This window comes from Tupaia chinensis, unplaced genomic scaffold (assembly GCF_000334495.1).
Source record: "Tupaia chinensis unplaced genomic scaffold, TupChi_1.0 Scaffold148234_1, whole genome shotgun sequence".
In the NCBI taxonomy this organism is placed as follows: domain Eukaryota; kingdom Metazoa; phylum Chordata; class Mammalia; order Scandentia; family Tupaiidae; genus Tupaia; species Tupaia belangeri.
This window is the reverse complement of record NW_006208084.1, coordinates 4,699,849-4,705,202: the sequence shown is the minus strand read 5'-3', so window position 1 is coordinate 4,705,202 and position 5,354 is coordinate 4,699,849. Positions and strand designations below refer to the sequence as shown.

General features: G+C 51.3%; 1 pseudogene; it reads left to right on the top strand.

Moving 5' to 3' along the window:
* The first annotated feature begins 923 nt into the window (after positions 1-923).
* Positions 924-1,705, top strand: LOC106734082 (40S ribosomal protein S3a-like; annotated as a pseudogene).
* Positions 1,706-5,354: the final 3,649 nt, after the last annotated feature.

Here is a 5,354-nt window from a genome sequence, read left to right as displayed (position 1 = left end):
GTGTCATAGCCTGAGAAGTCCATAACCACAGTCTGAACTGTTACAGGATGCCAGGAGCAGTATGGCTAACTGACCAGGAGGAGTGCGGGGTGAATAGCAGCTGCATAAGCGCCATTTGAACTTAGCCAGGTACCGGAGAAAGGCTGTCTGCTCCAACAGAACTGGCTCGAACAAAAGCTCAGGGCAAAAAGGAACATGATGTGTTCACAGAGCACAGAGGTTGAGTGCGACAGACCCGAGGTAGCTCAGCCTTAAATTGGGACACGAGACTGGCAGTATTTCAGACAAGGAAAAGACACAATATCACTCTGGCTGCAGGATAGGGAATGGATTGGAGAAGACAGACGGTCCACCGTGAAGGGACCAGACAAATGTGTTCCATCAGAGTATGTGAAGGCGGGCAGACCAGGACTAAGGGATGGCTCCCGGAAACACACAAGCTGTAATCAACAATCCGGGCCTAGAGAAAAGCAAGAAAGATCTCATTCAAACTCAAGCACGAGGGAACCAGCAGTTAGCATAATGGCTACGTTGCTGGACTCCCACGTAATCGACTGCGGTTCATGTCCCAGACCCGGTGGCTTAAAACTCACACCGGGCACGTGTGCATGTGTGCCCAAGATCCCAAGAGAATGGAGGAGAAGGGATTGTGGTGTGACCTTCCCCCCTGGGGGGTGATTTCTCGCTTTCTGTCTCTATGTGTCTCTCTCTGTCTGTATGGTGAGCGCTACACGCCCTATAGCAAAAAACAAAAACAAAAACCCTCTCCAAAAAAAATCTCGAGCACGAGAATGCCTCTGGGCATAAAACATGAGCTCCCAGTTCTGGACTAAGCACCTTTGAGTTTAGGAGCAGGAACATGCAGCTGAGATTATTACAGGAGTCTGCAAATTTGTATGGTCGCTTTTTGGCTGAGTAGCACCATGGCGGTTGGCAAGAATAAGTGTCTTATGAAAGGCAGCAAAAAGGGAGCCAAGAAGAAAGTGGTTGATCCATTTTCTAGAAAAGATTGGTATGACATGAAAGCACCTGCTATGTTCGACATAAGAAATATTGGGAAGACACTAGTTACCAAGACTCAAGGAACCAAAATTGCATCTGACAGCCTTAAGGGCCATGTGTTTGAGTGAGCTGTGCAGATCTGCAGAATGACGAAGTCGCATTTAGGAAATTCCAGCTAATTACTGAGGACGTTCAGGGCAAAAACTGCCTGACTTCCAGGGCATGGATCTCACCCGTGACAAAATGTGTCCCATGGTCAAAAAATGGCAGACCATGATTGAAGCTCCTGTCGATGTCAAGACTACCGATGGTCATTTGCTTCGTCTCTTCTGTGTTGGGTTTACTAAAAAACGCAACAATCAGATACGGAAGACCTCTTATCCCCAGCATCAGCAGGTCCGCCAAATCTGGAAGATGATGGAAATCATGACCCGGGAGGTGCAGACAGATGACTTGAAAGAAGTGGTCAATAAACTGATTCCAGCAGCATTGGAAAGACATAGAAAAGGCTTGCCAGTTCATCTACCCTCTCCAAGACGTCTTCGTCAGGAAAGTCAAAATGCTGAAGAAGCCCAGGTTTGGATTGGGAAAACTCATGGAGCTTCATGGTGAAGGCAGTAACTTTTCAGCTACTGGGGATGAGACGGGCGCCAAAGTGGAACGAGCTGATGGGTATGAACCACCAGCTCAAGAATCTGTTTAAAGTTCAGACTTTGAATAGTGACAAAAAGTCCTATTTGTGACAAATTCAAAAAAAAAACCAAACCTGTATGGTCACTGAGCTGCACTTCCGTACTGAGTAAGCAGTGCCTGGGACATGCACGTCCTGTTACCAGTGCTGCATACACACGTGCTGCTGTGATGAGTAAACGCCCATTACTAGCATCACTGCATTCTTGGTATCTTCTTGTCCATCTGTATTTTCTCAGGCAAAATATAGGATAAACACCTACCCTGGGAAAAGGAGAGCCTCAGAAGTTCAGACTTAAAAAAAATTCTCGTCATTGAAAAGACAGAAACTTTAGTAACAAGTATCAGAAACCCGAATCGAACTAGAGGAACAGAGGCATCTTCGGCAAAAAGGAGGAGATGAACAGCCCACCTGTGGAAAGGGATGTGGCAGGACCTCAGCCACGACTGAGACCTGAGCCTTCTTACGTTGCAGAGAGAGGAAGGTATTTATAAAACCTGTGTTTGGGCTTTTATAAATACTGTTTTCTAAATACTGTTACTGTCCTGATGGTAACTTGAAGGCAGCTGTGGTGGGTGTGTTTACACCAGGGCAATTGGGAAACTACGAATCAGGGCTCTTCCCTGGAGAGCCGATCAGACGATTACCAGCAGTCACTGATGAGCCCTGCAGTACACCCCAGAGTGGCTTGGGAATCAGAGCTCCTGGGTACATCTGAGAGTGGGAGTGTGGGTAGGGTTGAAAATAAGAAGGTTCCTTACGTGCACACACAGGGAATTCCTACTCTACGTGTCCCCCCACCCCCGTATTAGCCAGGAGTTTTCCTGAGAAGGGGTTCAGTCAAAGAGCTCTGGACCTAAGGACTCCGGCACAGAGTTTTTTACTGAAAACAAGGATGGAGGACCAGACGCGACATTGAATCAGCCTGATTCAGCCTCCCTCCCTAGTCAGCTCTAAGAGTGCTGGCAGCCAGGACTGTTCCGGCTGGGAAAACAAGCCCAGAAGAAGGGATCTAAAGAGGCTAAATCTTAAATTCCTCTAATAAAATAGCTAGATCTCAGTCCTTACACTCAGTGAGCCCACCATTCATTAACAAGGTTGCAGGGCCAGCAGGTGTCGTTGTCCCTGGCCACGGAACGTCTGCCAGCGTCATGGCCCACACGGGCCCCCTATTCCTCACAGCAGTGCAGTGTGGACGCACTTTCTGCACTCGTCTGTGGTGCAGAGGGGTGTGTTAACAGAGCTGGGACCCGGTAAAGGCAGGAGTCACCTCCTGGAATTCCACATCCAGGTTCTTTTCCCACGTAGCTGGTCCTCAGGAGTAGATAACTCAGCTTGCACTGGAAGCTTGGTCCTGTTTCTGAGGGTCCGAGTCCTCTCCAGGCCTGCCTCCCTCCCCTGAGGTGGAGCTGGTTCAGGCCTTGCAAGGGGAGGGAGCCCAGTGTGTGAGCTGCAAAGGGAGGGCAGCGAGGGGACCGCTGTGGGACATCTGCTCCAAGCAGGGTGCAGCTCACTCTGCCACTTCTAGTCTCTTGCCATAGTCTTACCTTTCAAAGAGCAAAGAAGGGGACAGCAGGTGGGGTGGGGGCCAAACCACTGAGTCCCACGTGGCCAACTGTGCAGTTCGAGTCCCAGACCCAGTGACTTGAAAAACACACCAGGCACATGTGCGTGCATGCCCCAAATTCCAAGAGAATGGAGGGGAAGGGATTTCAGGTGGCCATCCCCTCTGGAGTATGCTTTTTTCACTTTCCCTTCCACCGCCTCTCCCTCTCTCTGCTGAGTGCACATGCCCTATAGAAAGTACGCTAAAATAAATAAATGGGGGGGGGGGATGTCACTTCAGGAAGTGCCACCTTCTTCTCCCCAACCTCATGCCCTCTGCAGCTGCTCAGACACACGCCAGGTAGCCTCTGGGCTGCCGGCCACCTCTGGGAGTCCTCAGGGCTGGGAAAACCACCCTGTGCTGGAAGCCCAGACCGCAAGCCTCCTCGCTTAAACCTCCTGAAACACAAGGGCAGAGTGAAACCGCCAGCGAGCGGCTAGCGTGGGGGCTGCCCTCTCGGCTTCCCTCGCTCTTCACTGTAAAGAGAGCAGAGAGAGGGAGATGCAGCGTGTGGGTGGTTGGGGATCCCCCCTTCCTGTTTTTCTTGGTGTCGATTAGCATAATTTAAAAGGCAAAGGGAGAAAACCTGATATTTGTGTGGCTGCTTTCGAGCTTTGAACTTTTCCATCCTTTGGGGCTGATTATGGCCAAGTGACCCATATTTAAAAAGCACTGACAATAAAATGATGCATGTTCTTTTGTGCCATCGGCTTCCCTGATGAAAAGCAAAAATGTTTTCAAATTGTCCCTCTTTGTCTGTGGTAATGGCTGCGCTATATTTCAGCTGTCCCCTGTGGGCTCAGAAAGGCAGGGTACTAAAGGGCACAGCTGTAGGCACTTTATAGCCTGCTGGGGGGTAGGGGCGGGGGGGGGGTGGAAGCAAGAACCAGATTGACTGTGTGTCAACAAATGCAGCTGGGAAGAGAACGCTCCCAAAGACCTCGGCAACTTCAAGTCCCAGATAAATGATGTTCCTGTTTGGAAAGGAAAGAAAGAGATGGAGGTGAAATTCAATAAAGGCTGGCTCAAAAGAGCAGGCTCCAAAGGCTTTTCTCTGCAGCTAGGCAGCTCCCAAGAGAAACGAGCGAACGTGGCCCTGGGCGAGGGGGGAGTGCAGCCCAGGGTGCCCACGAAGGCCGCCCAGCCCCTGCCCGCCCCACCGCCCTGGCATCACTGTAGGCCAGGCATGGCCCAGCAGGCTCAGGGGCGCCTCACCAAGGGAGGATGGGATGGTCTGGTTGGAAGAAATGCCCCCCGGAAACTCCAGCCCGGTTATGGGGTCCTGTTGGCCTTTAGGGGGCCACCCTCCTGTGTGAGTGGAAGAGACGCTTTCCTTCCCAAGAACCCTGCAGGCAAAGCTGAGTTTTCTGAGCACACGAGCTTCCCACAGAGGGTAGGGATAACTCTAAAGCAAATTCTGTCAGGAAGCAAGGAACAGAAACCTCCATGCGGTCGGCTTAATTAAGGAGGGAACTCACAGGACCAGCAAATGGCATAGCAGTTACATCGCTGAACTCCCACGTAGTAGACTGCAGTTTGAGCCCTGGACCCGGTGGCTTGAAAATCACACAGGGGACGAATGCATGGGAGGCCAAAAGGCTGAGAGGAGCACCGCCCTGGCATCACTGTAGGCCAGGCATGGCCCAGCAGGCTCAGGGGCGCCTCACCAAGGGAGGATGGGATGGTCTGGTTGGAAGAAATGCCCCCCGGAAACTCCAGCCCGGTTATGGGGTCCTGTTGGCCTTTAGGGGGCCACCCTCCTGTGTGAGTGGAAGAGACGCTTTCCTTCCCAAGAACCCTGCAGGCAAAGCTGAGTTTTCTGAGCACACGAGCTTCCCACAGAGGGTAGGGATAACTCTAAAGCAAATTCTGTCAGGAAGCAAGGAACAGAAACCTCCATGCGGTCGGCTTAATTAAGGAGGGAACTCACAGGACCAGCAAATGGCATAGCAGTTACATCGCTGAACTCCCACGTAGTAGACTGCAGTTTGAGCCCTGGACCCGGTGGCTTGAAAATCACACCGGGCACGCATGCATGCGTGCCCAAAATCCTAA